This window comes from Schistocerca piceifrons, chromosome 5 (genome assembly GCF_021461385.2).
Source record: "Schistocerca piceifrons isolate TAMUIC-IGC-003096 chromosome 5, iqSchPice1.1, whole genome shotgun sequence".
Lineage (NCBI taxonomy): Eukaryota > Metazoa > Arthropoda > Insecta > Orthoptera > Acrididae > Schistocerca > Schistocerca piceifrons.
In genome coordinates, this window is record NC_060142.1 from 263,533,846 (window position 1) to 263,551,534 (window position 17,689).

At 44.5% G+C, this 17,689-nt stretch overlaps 1 non-coding gene across 1 annotated transcript; it reads right to left on the reverse strand.

Moving 5' to 3' along the window:
* Positions 1–3,965: 3,965 nt before the first annotated feature.
* Trnat-agu lies at positions 3,966–4,037 on the reverse strand. Its single transcript has one exon. It is a non-coding gene; the product is annotated as a tRNA-Thr (tRNA).
* Positions 4,038–17,689: the final 13,652 nt, after the last annotated feature.

Genomic DNA, 17,689 nt, shown 5'->3' on the forward strand with positions numbered 1-17,689 from the left:
TATTTGCTTTATGTAGTCATTCCACTTAAGGTCGCCCTGGTTAGCTACTCCTAGATATTTTACGCTATATACTGTTTGCAGCAGTTTCTCATCAATAGTGCAGTTGTGCAGTAGTGGCTTTCTTTTCCTACGTACTCGCAAAGCTTTACATTTATTTGTGTTCAGGACCGACAACCATAGCCTGTATTATTCATCAACCATCTGCAGGTCATTCTGCAAATCGATACTGTCTTCTGGCGTTGGTATTTCGTTGTAGACAACCGCACCATCTGCGAACTGTCTTAAAGAGCATACTATGCTTTCTGCTAGATCATTTGTACAGGGGGAACATTAATGAAACCAACAAACCACAAGGACGGATTTCTGTCGGGAAATGGAGGAAAAAAGTCCTACGAACATGTGTGCGGAAAAGCATCGTTGCACTGTAGATGGCGCTGATGAATGAAAGTTCCTCTGGCGACGTGAGGGGTGTTCCTTGTGTGTCGCAAGCTCTGCCACTGACTATAGCAGCAGAATGGTCCGATATTCATGACGGGAATACGCCGAAATGGCATATAGCAAAGGAGATGGAAGTGTTCGAGAGGCAGTACGGCTATACCAGAACAAGTATCCTCACAGAAACCAACCACAACACACAACACATTCGCCGCGCGGAATTAGCCGAGCGGTCTGTGGCGCTGCAGTCATGGACTGTGCGGCTGGTCCCGCCGGAGGCTCGAGTCCTCCTTCGGGCATGGGTGTGTGTGTTTGTCCTTAGGATAATTGAGGTTAAGTAGTGTGTAAGCTTAGGGACTGATGACCTTACGAGTTAACTCTCATAAGAATTAACACACAACACAACACAACACAACACATTTCCAAGCTCTTTTTGCGCGTTTGTGAGATCATGGGTACTTTCAGACAGACGAACGTGCAGGGAGGCTGTGGACTATGCGAACACGAGATTTGGAGGACCGGGTTCTGCAGTATACCGAGACGAACCATAGTACAAGCTCCAAGCTAGTGCCCATCCAATATGATGCAAACCAAAGTTCGATAATGTGCATCTGTATCACAGACGCTACTATCCCTATCACCTGCAGTGGGTACAAGGATTATCAGCAGCGGATTTTCCTCCACGGGAAGGATTTTGTCGATGGTTTTTGCACCACACCATCATACTTATGGGATTTCTATCATCAGTCCTCTTTACTGTCGAAGCAACTTTTATCAGAACTGGCATGATCAGAGACTCCTCCGGCGATGGTTGAAGCGTATCATCAGCATCGGTTCAGCATCGATGTGTGTGCAGGTATTCTAGGCGACCACATACTTGGACCGGTTTTTATTCAACAACCACTTGATGCACCAACTTACCTGGACTTCCTGCGGAATACTCTGCCAGGGCTGCTTGAGAATGTGCCTTTGGCAATATGAGGGGTTATGCGGTTCCTGCATGAGGGGGCACTACATTACAGTTGGCCGACACTTAACAACATCTTCCGTGGACGTTGGATATGATCCGAGGGTCCTGCTAATTCACTGGATTTAAACCCCTGGGTTTTTAACTGTAGGGGCACCTGAAAAGCGTTGCGGTTGCTGAACAAGGTTCTGACGCGCATAACCTTCAACAGCGTGTTCATGACGCCTGTGGAGCTATTCGGAGAGAGGCCGGAACCTGGAAAAGAGTGCGAAAGTCTGTCATGAGGCGTATGAACGCGTGCATTGCATTCCATGAAGGCCACTTTGAACATTTGTTGTGACGTGGATGTGATGCAGGTTTGTGCTGGGTTCCGGGACGATTCGTTGTTGCACGCACATCATTCCTTTTTTCGCCCCTATTTCCAGTCATGAATACGTCGCTGCAGTTTGCCGGTTTTATTAATGTTCCCTTCGTTGTGTACATATTGTTAACAATTACCGTTCTATCTGACAGCCTTGTGGTACTCACCGAGCAATGTTCCGCAGTGGTTAGCACTCTGAACTCGCTTTCGGGAGAACGACGGTTCAAACCTGCGTCCGGCCATCCAGATTTAGGTTTTCCGTGATTTCCCTAAATTGCCTCAGCCAAATGCCGGGATGTTTCCTTTGAAAGGGCGCGGCCGATTCCCTTCCCCATGCATCCCTATTCCGAACTCGTGCTCCGTCTCTAATGGCCCCATTGTCGACGGGCTGTTAACTACTAATCTCCTCCTCCTTCTCGGGACAATCCGGAAATTACATTTACATCTGTCGATATGAATTATATCTGCAAAGACGTATTGAATCCAGTAGAAAATTTTCTTACTGTTATTAGTTCATTATAGACAGGGGCATCCTCTGGTAAGAGTCTGAGGTTCCGATAGATAATGTTTGTCAGGTCATCAACATACTACATGAGCAACACAAGTTCCACCACACTTTCCTCTGCACACCTGAATATACGTACACTTTTGACGATGAATCTTCATTCGAGATTACAGGCTGCCTCCTCCATAAGCAGAAACCGTCAAGCCAAACACAAAATTCGTTTGATACCCCATACGGTCGTACTTTTGTAAATAAACCTGGTATGATGCAGAGAAAAATGCCTTTCGTACGTCACGAAGTGCTACCGCCAACTGATTACCTCGAGACATTGCTTTTAGGATGTCAAATGATAAGTGATGCTATCACAATGCGTGCGGGCTGTGTGAGGAGCGATGCGCCCACCAGAGCCTAGGACAACGAGGCGGCGCGGTGCGATGTCGCCGGCAGTCAGCTGGCGACGTATCGAGCGGCTGGGAGCGATGCGCAAACGCGGACGCAGGCGCGTCCCAGTCCAGTAACCGGCTCCCGCCAACACGTCGCGGCGAGCGCCCAGCAGGCCGGCACTGGGTCAGCGGGGCGGGCTGTCGCAGCCTTAAGCCGTCCTTACACGCACCGTGCTTCCGAAGGTCGGGTTCGACGTGCTGCTGAACACAAACGATGTCATACGGCACGTGTGTCTCATGCACCGCCCTCCAGCGGCGCTGTCGGATGTACCTGGTTCGCAAATCACACTGTTCATGAAACGGAGAGGACTAAAATTACTACGTAAGCTCTATTAAAATGTACATTTCCTCCCTCGTCTATATGAGGGTCAAGGAGTTCTGGCTGTAGTATGATTCCAGAGAGCTTTTCAGGTCTCAGACATCAACTTTTTTTAATTTTTTTTTATTTTTTTTATTTTTATTTTTTTTAGGCAACATAGTTGGTCGAGGTAACAGGCGATTGATTTATGTTGTTGTCAATCCATATGGTCATGGCGGAGAATCGTTATGGTACGCCGTTACCATAACAACGAACGCCGCGCAAAGATGATACTACAGCAGACGACTAATACGAAGCGGCTACCATGGCGACAGCGTCCCACCTACACAGCCTATGGGGGCACTTGATATATACCATCGCCCATGGCAACGGCGTCCCTACCTCAAAAGATAGAGGGCTCTACTCTATCCACAAATAATGTGAAAAATGAATGGGACAACAGTTACCTGAATTTTAAATAACTGTAAATTTATCGAGATATAATTAGTTATAATTATTATTTATTATGTTTTATATTAAAACTAGAACAAACTTTAAAATTTACGATTGCTTGCTTAAGCATGTAACTACCTTTGGTCACCGTGGAGGGCGTTACCGTCTGCCCACGTGTTGTTGGCCGTTATTTAAGCTCATGCAGAGAACCAACCATGCATAGTTACCAACCGTGCACAGGCAGGGTGACGACTCCAGCGAGCGACCGAATGGGTATGAAAATCTGCTTATTTATGTGACTTTTACTAACTGATTGTAGATTACTTACATGATTACTTACTAGTATTATAACTTTACAGTGTAAATTGCCTTGAAGATGACCCCATCACGGGTTCAAACCGGTTGGCGGCAAAATAAATATTGCGATTGTGACTGTCATTTTGAATAATTGGTCATACATCTACGGTGTATACATTCAGACTTAAGCGACGCATGAAAACTTGTACCAAGGCAGGCATTCGAACCCAGGTCTCCTGCTCACTAAGCAGGTGCACTAACCACTACGCCACCCTGGCACAGTCACTTTGCACAACTGCGTGGACTGCCCTAGCATGCCTCCCTCCTCATCCCAGGTTCACAGCTCGTTGGTGAATCCCCTACACTCGAACAGCATACCAAATGGGTTGAGACGTGAACGGGAATTTTGATTGAGGAGGAAGGCATGCTAGGGTAGTCGGCACAGTTGTGCAAAGTCACTGTGCCAGGGTGGCGTAGTGGTTAGCGCATCTACCTAGAGGCCCGGGTTTCGATTCCAGCCTCGGTACAAATTTTCATTTGTCGCTTCAGTCTGAATACACACATCATAAAAAATTCAGTATCCATGAACATCGTATAAGGCAAAAGCGGGTCAAACGGCTCTGAGCACTATGCGACTTAACTTCTGAGGTCATCAGTCGCCTAGAACTTAGAACTAATTAAACCTAACTAACCTAAGGACTTCACATCATCCATGCCTGAGACAGGATTCGAACCTGCGACCGTAGCGGTCGCTCGGTTCCAGACTGTAGCGCCTAGAGCCGCACGGCCACTCCGGCCGGCAAAGCGGAAGTACTATGTTCTGTCGGTAAGGACACTGGATAATAAGAGTTCGATTGTAAATACTGCGATGGAAATTTACAATAGTTCTTCACATAAAGATAAAAATTCACACTTTTAAGTATGATATTAACGTCATTCTTACTTGTTCACTTTTCCAATTCGGTGGCAGTAACTTTACAACATGTCAGATACAAAGTTTGAAACGAGAAAGTGAAAATATTTCACTGCAAGTACTGCAAGCTGACTTGTAGATGAGCCAATCGAACAAATTCACTCCCCAGCAGTAGCGCACTTGCAGTTACAAAACATGCAATATACTTCTATTAAACTAACATGAAACTATCAGACCCTTGTATAAAACGCGATGGGTAGTTAAAAAGTATGTGGATCCAATCGGACAGGAACCACCAACACACCGTTTGTTGTAACATTAATCTTCATCTCATTATGTTACATCTACCAGACATGATTTACGATCATACTTAGCATATTACCATATGCTGAAAGCGTTAATCATAGACATATTATTAACTGGCATTTAATTACAACAAATTGTACCAATGACAATGTGTTTTTGATGGATCCTCAATATTCCGTTGCCTTGAAACGGCTCACTTTCATGATTCGCAAGTTTCAATAATTCTTTAACCACGAATATGACATTTCCTGTCGTTCTATTTGAACAAATCGTACTCGGCGGGTTTTTGAGAAATCAGCAGTTTGCTTGTGCTTAGAAACGGTATATATACCGGGTGATCAGAAAGTCAGTATAAATTTGAAAACTTAATAAACCACGGAATAATGTAGATAGAGAGGTAAAAATTGACACACATGCTTGGAATGACATGGGGTTTATTAGAACAAAAAAAAAAAAGAACACCCCATATTGCTGCACGCGTGAAAAATCTCTTGCGTGCGTCGTTTGGTGATGATCGTGTGCTCAGCCGCCACTTTCGTCATGCTTGGCCTCCCAGGTCCCCAGACCTCAGTCCATGCGATTATTGGCTTTGGGATTACCTGAAGTCGCAAGTGTATCGTGAGCGACCGACACATCTCTAGGGATGCTGAAAGACAACATCCGACGCCAATGCCTGACCATAACTCCGGACATGCTTTACAGTGCTGTTCACAACATTATTCCTCGACTACAGCTATTGTTGAGGAATGATGGTGGACATATTGAGTATTTCCTGTAAAGAACATCATGTTTGCTTTGTCTTACATTGTTATGCTAATTGTTGCTATTCTGATCAGATGAAGCGCTATCTGTCGGATATTTTTTGAATGTTTGTATTTTTTTTGGTTCTAATAAAACCCCATGTCATTCCAAGCATGTGTGTCAATTTGTACCTCTCTATCTACATTATTCCGTGATTTATTCAGTTCTCATATTTATACTGACTTTTTGATCTCCCGGTACATATGGAACTGAAAGCCAAAATAGTGTCTCACGTCTCTGTACCAAAAAGAGATGGTGTCACTTGACAATACCGTTCTTCAATCTCACTAGTCTACGTTCAAACGCACGTTCATAAATCTGACTTACTAAATATCCTCCTACACGTTCGGAAAGACTTCTCAGTGTGCTTTTTCGACTCTATGACGTCAGAAACTCGGCACACCCAATTCTAAACGCTCGAATGCACGGTCCGTGTGCCAACGGCTTTAAGCCGTTCCCACCCTGGACTAGTTAGCTAACGTCGGCGGGGAGCAGTACCTGTATTGTGACATCACTTCCTGTTATTTAATTTTCAGGAGCCACTGCATCTCGTGGAAAACGAAATAAGTTCTGCTTTGTTATGGCAACGTGCTACTACATTTGAACCAATAAGAGGCAAGAACGCTCTCTATTTCACAAGCAGAGATTGCAAGACGTCATATTGTATTTGTCGTTTTCTGTTGAAGCTCATATTTGGTGAGATTTATAACTTACACCGTATGAATCTATGCTCTATCTATGAATAAGCACATTAAGGATCTCCCGAAAAATGTGTCGAAAATGGTGCGATTTGTTGTTTAAAAATGGCGAGAGACGTCACATTGGAGGTTCAAGAATTTTACTATTTAGTTATTTTCGTGTTATAATTCGCGTGTTATGAAGTATGCCGTTTCAAGGTAACAGAAAGTCATAAAAAACCATCGTTCTTCGTAGGATGTGTTATAATAAAATGTCAATTAATAACATATCAGCGATTAAGGCCTTTAGAAGATCATAATATAAAATACAGATAAAAAGTAAGGTCAGCGTTGGCCGTAATATTTATGGTTTATTGGTAGCAAAATCGATTTTCAATCACATAGTGACCATCTTCAGTGCTGTGGTGTACAAATTAAACTCATAGGCACTGGTATCAAGTCATCAGTAACCAAAACTGAGAAACGGTCACAATAACTGTTGTAGAAACGATCACAACAGTTATTGTGATCGTTTCTCAATTTTGGTTACTGATAACTTGATACCAGTGCCTATGAGTTTAATTTGTACACCACAGCACTGAAGATGGTCACTATGTGATTGAAAGCGATTTTGCTACCAATAAACCATAAATATTACGGCCAACGCTGACCTTCCTTCTAATTTAACATATATGGTCGTTGTGCACACAGCGCTCCATGGAGTCGCCAATCAACGAAATACAGATTCGTTTGTTGTAGAAGTTCAGTGTGGTGTAATTGGTGGAGGCGCTATGTTGCAAAGAAATGTGTGGCCGATTAGCGTCATGCTACGCTCCAATTTTTTCACTTTAGGGCTTTCTAAAATATTGTGGGACTTTATTATTAAATTAATAGAAATACTTTTTGCAATATTCGATATTATGTAAATGAAAGTGCACACACACACTCTCTCTCTCTCAGGAGTGTGTTTTTCCGATTTTGTGAAATTATCAAAAGTTTGGAACTTTCATTTTTATCTTACGACGTGTTCATGGGTACCGATGTTGAAGTTTTTATTTAAGTCTACTACACAGAGATCTACATGATTACTTTACGGACAAAGGATGAAATGAGGCGCTGATAAACATAAGGGCCTCAAGTACACTGTCGTCGATTCTGGGATTGTAGCACGTGTGTATGCTCCTGACATGTGTTGATCTTAGAGTGAAACAGCTTTATCAGCGCTGAACCCACAAACTGTATATAAAAACATCTGCGAAAAACTACCTCGCCGATTTTTCTGATATTCCATATGAGCCCAAGGCGGAAATTTCCATTGCTGTGGAATGGATACACGGACTCCCTTTCCTTCATAAAAGCTGGAAGCTCTTGAAGGAAAATTCGACCACAACCTCACATTCCATGGTTACAGCATTCCAGTCTGTAAAACGAACGCAGAAGATTTCAGAACCTTGCACAGTGTTACCAACCTCACTACCAATCCGAAGTTGGTGTTCGTGATAACAATGCGCATTACAGAAATTTTACGTTGAGGAAGTTTTCAATATGTTGCCATGAACTGTTATTTAATGTAACATATTGTTCATCGAAATAGTCGGACGCTGCCAGTTCATCTAAGTCACATTGCGGTAAACCACAATTTGTTATTCAAATGCTCTGAGCACTATGGGACTTAACATCTATGGTCATCAGTCCCCTAGAACTTAGAACTACTTAAACCTAACTAACCTAAGGACAGCACACAACACCCAGTCATCACGAGGCAGAGAAAATCCCCGACCCTGCCGGGAATCGAACCCGGGAACCCGGGCGTGGGAAGCGAGAACGCTACCGCACGACCACGAGCTGCGGACACAATTTGTTACTTCCGTACTCTGTGTAGATGTCTTGCAAAATCTACTGCCCAAATATGTACATGGAGAGAAAATATCAAACTTGAAACACAAAGAGTGAAAAAAATTATTGGATCAAATTTGAAACCCACAGACTTAACAAAACCCACCAGGGTAGCCGAGAGCGCTAATGCGCTGCTTCCTGGACTCGGGTAGGCGCGCCGGCCCGGATCGAATCCGCCTGGCGGATTAACGACGAATGGCTGGTATGCCGGCCAGCCTGGATGTGGTTTTTAGGCGGTTTTCCACATCCCGCTAGGTGAATACCGGGCTGGTCCCCACGTTCCGCCACAGTTACACGACTCACACACACACACGTGAAAACGTTTGCACTGTTCCATGACTTACACTAGACGCCGACAGGTGGGGTACATTGCTTCCGTCCCGGGGGTTCGGCGTGGCGTCAGGAAGGGCATCCGGCCACCCTATGCCATTAACGCTGCCAAATCCGTCATAACAAAGGCGATCCCGTGTTGGAGTGGGACAAAGGCCCGAGAAGGAAAGAAAGAAAAAAGACTTAACAAAGCTACTCGATTTCCTGCCTGAAGTGAATAGACAGTACTACTTGGTCTTTAAGCCAGAGAGTCTCCTTACTGAAAATGATGTGTTCGGACAGGTCATATTTGTATGTCTGGTGCATGTAGTGTCTGTTCTTCATATTCTGATTACAGTTCTGGATTAATTACAAACATCCAACTGCCAGGAAGACACTATTGTCATTAGTAATATATGAAAATGTTGTGGCTTAACATTAATAATAATACAGTAATCCTAAATAATGATTAAAATTTCATAAGATAAAGTCAGTTCATAATTCTTCATAGGGAATATACGATGTTGAGACTTGTTACAAAAAAAGTCAAACCCATGCGATTCGTCATTTCCCTAGAAACATCTATGTTTTCACAAACATCTGTTTTTCTCAAGACTCTGTGTCGTGCTTTGGTTATCAGCGCCTCAAATGTGTGTTTTAATAGAGCTAATGGAGGGATTTCATGTGCCAGTTACGTAAACAAACTGTGTGGTTTGCGAGCCAGATACGGCAAACAGCTGTCACTGAGAACTTTACTGTCGCTAATCGCGTTAACTATAGTGCGTACAGCGAGAGAAGAGCTCTTACAGTTGACGCGGTCTTGGTGCACGTGCTTCGTGCACCCACGACGGCCAATAAGATCGTGAGCTTTTGTTTACGTTACCGTGGCAACGCCACAATGTTGCTGTAGTGCCTAGCGACGGTTGCTGGCTCTGTACCGGTCTGTTTCGAATATTGTGAACTGCGCTTGCAGCTGTCAGAGCTCTTCTCTCGGTGTACGGAGTACAGCACGTCCCACATCATGCGGACGCTGTGGCTCAACATTAGCTGCCTCGTCGCATGTGAGTATGGGTTCACCCAATAGGGCCATTGTGTGGCAATTGCAGGGTTTGTTTAGCAAGAACAGGACTGATACAGCAAATACCTTAGGTGAAATTAAAAGTAAAGGCGTCAGCATTAACAGTATAAGAGAAATTCTACCGTTAAGCGCTGTGGCGAGAACGGGAGGACTACACTGAAGGTCTCTACGAGGCAGAGGAAATTACGGATGACGTGACAGAAAAAGAAACGGGAGTCGATATGGAACGCATAAGTGATCTGGTATTAGAGGCACAGTTTAACAGAGCTTTGGGATACTTGAAATTAAATAAGGCACAAGGCTTACATAAAATTCATTCGGTATTCCTAAAAGTACCCTGGAAGTAACAACCAGACGATTATTTAGGTTGGTTTGCAGAATAAATTAAATTGGATGCATGCCCTTCAAACATTCTGAGAATTCACACAATCTCGAAGATAGCAAGAGGAAATAATTACGACAATTGTTGCACAATCACTTTAATGGCACATGCATCAAAGTTTCTGAGGAGAAAAATATGCTAAAAGAATGGAAAAGAAAGTTGAGCCTCTGTTAGAATACAGTTTACCTTAGGGAAGATAAAAGCACCAGACTGGCAATACTGCACTGCGCTTGATAATGGAAGCAAGACATAAGAAGAAATCAAGATACCTTCAAATGACTTGTCGACTTTGAGAAATCGTTCCACATCTTAAAATGGTAGAAGACCTTGAAAATTTTCAAGAAAATAAATGTACTGTATGGGGAAAGACGGGTAATATTCAATATGCGCCAAAACCAAGAGTGAAAATTAAATATGAAAGACAAAGAACGAAGTGGTCGGATTAAAAAGGATGTAAGAGTTGGATGCAATCTTTCGCCCAAGTTGCTTAATATGATCATGGAAGAAGCAACGAAGGAAATAAGACAGAGGCTCTGGAGCGGTATTAAAATTTCGACTGAAAGGATATCAACTCTGAATTACTTCGATGTCTTTCTTTAATTCCATCTGGTGGGAGTCGCAAATAATCGTGCAGTACTCGAGAATGGTCGAGCCATGTCATCACGGCTACATATTTAATCGACGTGACTGTGTCACTCAGAAATTACTAACGCTGTATTCGAACGTTGTGGAGTTGTTTTTTCTACTCATCTGGATTAACTTAAATTTTTGTACATTTAGAGCAAGCTGCCATTCATCACACTAGCTAGAAATTTGTCTGAGTGATCTTGCATTGTCCTATAGTCACTCAAAGAGGACACCATCCCGTACACTACCGCAACACCAGCAAGCAGCCATAGATTGCTGCTCAGCCTGTCCGGCGGATCACTTATGTATGTACAGAATAAGAGCGGTCCTTTCACACTTCCCTCTGTCACTTCTGACGAGATCCTTCTCCCCGGTATCTGATGTCAGGTGGCTAGCAGGACTGGAGATCATATAGTAGTTGCACATTTCAAAAATTACATGATCATTAAGAAAAGTTATTAAAAATCAAGAAACATACGAGAAAACACTATTTTCACCAACGATTGTCTGTCCCACTCCAGTCGCGTATTGAGTCATGGAAATACGACTGTTGGGTTTGGTTGTTTCGGGGAGGAGACCAGACAGCGAGGTCATCGGTCTCATCGCATTAGGGAAGGACGGGGAAAGAAGTCGGCCGTAACCTCTCAAAGGAACTATCCCAGCATTTGCCTGGAGCGATTTAGGGAAATCACGGAAAACCTAAATCAGGATGGCCGAACACGGGATTGAATCGTCGTCCTCCCGAATGCGAGCCGGCCGGAGTGGCAGAGCGGTTCTAGGCGCTACAGTCTGGAACTGCGCGACCGTAAGGGTCGCAGGTTCGAGTCTTGCCTCGGGAATGGATGTGTGTGATGTCCTTAGGTTAGTTAGGTTTAAGTAGTTCTAAGTTCTAGGGGACTTATGACCTCAAAAGTTAAGTCCCATAGTGCTCAGAGCCAATTTGAACCATCTGAACCCGAATGCGAGTCCAGTGTGGTAACCAATGTGCCACCTTGCTCGGTAATAAGGCTGCACACATGCGTCAGTGAGCGCGTTAATCTCTATTTTACATTCACTTTCGGAAAAAAGAGAGCATCTTGAACGACCAAGGATAGGAAGTTCATATCCACAGGACATGTACATTAGTATGTACTGCAGAAATGATTAGCGTTTGTATTATGTCGGCTAGGCAGGTTCATGGTCAACATCGATATCACGACACAACTCTACCTACCGATAAAATGTGTCGGCGACTCTCGTTGTCACTATAAACCGACAAATTGTTGCTCGTATGGCACGACGTCTTTCGGCAGTACAACAGGTGTATGAAGAATGGTTCACGGACGGCCGTAGAACACGAAGAGATGTGTCAGGTCGTGCCAACAGACCACCCGCCGAGAAGATTGACACCTCATCCAAATCGCAGGTCTGCATCCTCGGCTCTGACGCAACAGTGGAACAGTGTAACACATCATATACTATTCGGGGTGACAGTCTATCGCCCTTTATTACGCCATGGGTTACGTGCGCGTCGTCCAGTTCCTTGCCTACCTTTGACGAAAATGCAGAAACATGCTAAGCGGCAGTGGTGTATGGAACGACGTCACTGGGGACAGGAATGGCATCAGATAGTGTTTCTGGATGAAAACACGTTCTATTTGATCGAAAATGATGACCGCATTTCGTTTCGCTGCAGACAGGGGCAGTGGCATCACAGTGACTGCTTCGCAAAAGACATACAGCGCCAGCGCAAGACCTTGTGTTGTGGGGTGCTGTTGGGTACAACCATAAATCACAGTTGGTGTGTGCGTAGGGCACTGCGACCAGTGTGACGTACAATAATGACATCCTGCGACCCGTAACCATACCATTCTTGCACAACACCCTATACGCCATTTTTCAGCAAGACAATCCATGACCACTTGTTGCTGCACGAACACGTCCTTTCCAGGTGTCACAGGATGTCAACCTTTTGCCCTGGTCCTCCAGAGCACGAGACATGCCGCCAATAGAAAATGTATGGGACATGTTGAAACAATTACCCAAAGGCAGCCAGCACAGATAACCTTTGGAAACAGGTGGAGGCAGTATGCATGACTGTACCAGGGGACGCCATTCGTGCCTCATACGCTTCGATGCCCTCTCACAGACGGAGAAAGCTATTAGGGCTCATGGCGGGCCCTGTACCTACTAGGGAATAGGACACATGCTGAACCGAGGTGACTGAAACGTTAATCGTTTCTGGAGAACATGCTAATGTACTTGTCCTGTGAATATGAACGTCCTATCTCTAGTCGTTCAAGGTGTTCTGTTTTTTTTCTGAAGGTGAGTGTATTCTTCTGATTCGTGAATACGAGCTCTTTGATATGTTAAGTATGGTGAACAAACATTAAAAGAAATCAAAGAAAAATTTGTGGAGAGATTTTTAGTTCAAAGCCGGCAAAAGACTTGTAATTTCAGTTCCACGGAATCGATAGTCTGGGGAAAAGAGCTTAGAAGATATGCATCAACAAAGACAAAGTCCGCACCGATAGCTGAGTGGTCAGCGTGACGGATTGCCGTCCTATGGGCCCGAGATCGATTCCCGGTTGGATCGGGGATTTTCTCCGGTCAGGGACTGAGTTTTGTGTTGTCTTCATCATCATTTCATCCCCATCCGGCGCGCAGGTCGCACAATGTTGCGTCGAGTGTAATAAGACCTGCACCAAGGCGGCCGGACCTGCCCCGTCAGGGGCCTCCCGGCCAATGACGCCAAACGCTCATTTCATTTCCAACAAAGGCAAAACAAGAGGAATGGAGTGCTGTAAAACTAAGGCAGATAATGCTGAGATATTTTGGAAATGAGACACTAAAATCGGTTGACGAGTTTTGCTATTTGGGCAGGAAGGCAGCTGAAGATGGCTGAAGTAGAGAGAGTTTAAAATGGAAACCGGAAATAGCAATAAGAGCCTTTGTGGAAAAAAGATATATTTTGGGATCCAACATAAATTTAAGCTTTAGGAAGATATTTGTTAAAGCATTTCTCTGGAGCGTAGTCTTTTATGAAGTGTAACGAGGGCAATAAAGAGTTTCCGAAAAGGAAACAGAGCTTCCGGAATATGATGCCACAGGAGAATGCCAAGGATTAAATAGGTGGACGGAACGACTGATTGAGAAGTACCGGTTCGACCTGGGGAGGAAACTGTCTTACGGCACAACTTGGTGGGATACCGCACAGGATACCAGCTCGATTCTGCATGGAGTATGCAAGAAAACTTATTCTTCTAGCAGCAGTGAACAATACGTGACTGCAGGAGCGAGGCGCCCTTGGTGACAGGAAAAAGCACAGTTCAGTCCCGTTTTCAAGAAAGGTTGTCGAACTGACCCGCAAAACGATAGGCCCATACCTCTGACGTCGGTCTGTTGCAGATTTTTTGAACATGTATTATGCTCAAGTATTATGTCATTGCTGGAGACCGAAACTCTCCTCTTTAGTAATCAACATGACTTCCGAAAAAACGATCGAGATAAAACCCAGCCCACTATTGGTCCACGAGATCCAGAAAGCAGCAGATACCGGGGCGACGCCCAGGTTGACGCCGTATTCCTTGGCTTTAGGAAGGCGTACGATACAGTTATGTGCTACAGGCTAATACACAAAAAATAAGGGGAGATCAAATCGTCTTGAGCATTGTGGCAATCAACCTACCGACGCACCAGGCTGAAGATACCCGTTTGGTAAAGCAACGTGTCCTGCTGCCTGCCGCACAAACTCGTCCGGCACGAATCGTCGACCCATTAATGACATTTTTAAGGGACCAAAGTCATGATAACCTCACGGGAGGGGGGGGGCGGGTGCTACTGTGTCTGCCTCTTGACTTGGCGTAACTTCTGCGTTACGACATTTGCGCACAACTAGGCACACCATTCTACAACAGTAGTTCTCGACAGACATGCTGCACCGTACACAATCTTCATTCTCCGAAGAACATCTACTGGAGTCGCGCTGCGTTGCATATACACTTCAGCAATGCCCTCAAACGGAAATTTTTTAACCCTCCTTGACAAACGCGTGGAACATCAGACAAACTGGGTGCATGAAGTAAGGAGTTTCTAGCAGATATTTTGAGAGATGGTAGTAAGTATCAAAGGAAGGAGAAAAAAATAAAAATCCAATAAACGTAGAATCTAAAATGCGTACCGTAAAAGCTACACTACTGGCCATTAAAATTGCTACACCACGAAGATGACGTGCTACAGACGCGAAATTTAAGCGACAGGAAGAAGATGCTGTTATATGCATATGATTAGCTTTTCAGAGCGTTCACACAAGGTTGGTGCGGGTGGCGACACCTACAACGTGCTGACATGAGAAAACTTTCCAACCGATTTCTCATACACAAACAGCAGTTGACCGGCGTTGCCTTGTGAAAAGTTGTTGTGATGCCTTTGATAAGGGTCGGATTGTCGCGATTGCGGTTTATCTTATCGCGACATTGCTGCTCGCGTTGGTCGAGATCCAATGACTGTTAGCAGAATTAGGAATCGGGAGGTTCAGTAGGGTAATACGGAACGCCGTGCTGGATCCCAACGGCCTCGTATCACTAGCAGTCGAGATGACAGGCATGTTATCCGCATGGATGCAACGGATCGTGAAGCCACGTCTCGATCCCTGAGTCAACAGATGGGGACGTTTGCAGGACAACAACCACCTGCACGAACAGTTCGACGACGTTTGCGGCAGCATGGACTATCAGCTCGGAGACCATGGCTGCGGTTACCCTTGATGCTGCATCCCAGACAGGAGCGCCTGCGATGGTGTACTCAACGACGAATGTGGGTGCACGAATAGCAAAACGTCATTTTTTGGATGAATCCGGGTTCTGTTTACAGCATCATGATGGTCGCATCCGTGTTTGGCGACATCGCGGTGAACGCACATTGGAAGCGTGTATTCGTCATCGCCTTACTGGCGTGTCACCCAGCTTGATGGTATGGGATGCCATTGGTTACACGTCTCGGTCACCTCTTGTTCGCATTGACGGCACTTTGAACAGTGGACGTTACATTTCAGATGTATTACGAGCTGTGGCTCTACTCTTCATTCGATCCCTGCGAAACCCTACATTTCAGCAGGATAATGCACGACCGCATATTGCAGGTCGTGTACGGGCCTTTCTGAATACAGAAAATATTCGGCTGCTGCCCTGGCCAGCACATTCTCCAGATCTCTTACCAATTGAAAACGTCTGGTCAATGGTGGCCGAGCAACTGGCTCGTCACAATACGCCAGTCACTACTCTTGATGAACTGTGGTGTAATGTTGAAGCTACTTGGGCAATTGTACCTGTACACGCCATCCAAGCTCTGTTTGACTCAACGCCCAGGCGTATCAAGGCCGTTATTACAGCCAGAGGTGGTTGTGCGAGAAAATGTAATCATATGTCGGTTCTAGTATAATATATTTGTCTAATGAATACACCTTTATCATCTGCATTTCTTCTTGGTGTAGCAATTTTAATGGCCAGTAGTGTATCTGCACTTGCTCATCTTCGAGACTGCGAAACACATCTCTTCTATTGCAAGCTGTTTACTTTCCATGTTTCTGGAGGAGGCAGTGCAGAACAAAAGAAAAAAATAATTCAATAAACATAGGCTCTAAAATCCATGCATTAAGAGTCATGCGTACTTGTTCATCTTCCCCACTGTGAAACAGACCTTATCTTCTGAACAGGTGCTCATAGCTCTTTGGGTATACATTTTAGAGTCTATATTTACTGGAAATTTTTATTCGCTTTGGTCCATAATACGTCCCCCAATATATAAAAGCATACAATTTGCAGTAAATGATATGTACGAGGGTTGAATGAAAAGTAATGCCTCCACCTTCGTTAATTGGTTTGGATGGGAATATTTTAATAAATCAAACGCAGAAATAATCCTTAGAATGTTATCGTTAATTACCAATATTCACTTTTCCAAATAATCACCAGCCAACTGGATACATTTCTGCCAAAGGTGAACAAGTTTTCTGAAACCGCCACGGAAGAAGTCTACACTCTGTTTCCGCAACCAGAGTCTCACAGTTCTCTCAACGTCTTCATCAGAAGCAAAATGATATCCCGGCAGATCGTCTTTCATTATCGGGAACAGATGGTGCTCGTAACGCGAGAGGAGTTTTATTTCAGGAGTCAGCATCCAGGGTACCGATCGTGCACAGATCTTCCGATAGCCAAGCAAAGCAATAATATGACCCACCCGTTCGTGTAAAATACCGATTGTGCTTGCAATTTCTCTCTGAGCGATACGACGATTATCCTGAATCAATCTGTCAACATTATGCTTTTGAAACTCGGTGGTTGATGTCACAGGACGTCCAACACTTTGTTTGTCACGCACGTCAGATGTTCTCGCCTCAACATCTTTGACCATACTCGACCAACGACGCACAGTACTCACATCAACACAATCACCATAAACTGCTTTCATTTTCTGATGAATCACCTTTGGGGTGATACCTACTGCTGTCAAGAATTCAATGACTGCACGTTACTTTAATCGCATAGACCGACCGTCTGCTCAGGAGTCCATACTTTACACTGTAACAACACAATCGTTCAATGCTAAGGCTTCCCGCCAACTGGAGCTGTAGAGAAGAGGCTACGGAACAAGCCAGTACCTGCCGCATACCAATGCTGCCAACTGTTGAAGAGTTACGAAGGTGGAGGCATTACTTTTCAGTCAACCCTCGTATTTCACGGTATCTAAGATGAGCAAGTGCTCATAGCTCTTAAGGTAAGAATTTTGGATTCGATGTTGGACTTCTTTTCTTGTTTTGATGGCCCGCTTATCAAAATATTTCACTCTTTAACACCCTGCATAGAGAAGTCGTGACGCTAGAAATTGTACCGAAATGCTTGAAGACGTGCAGGAAGTCGACGCTTGGTGCAGGTATTGGCAGTTGATCAACATGAAAAAATGTG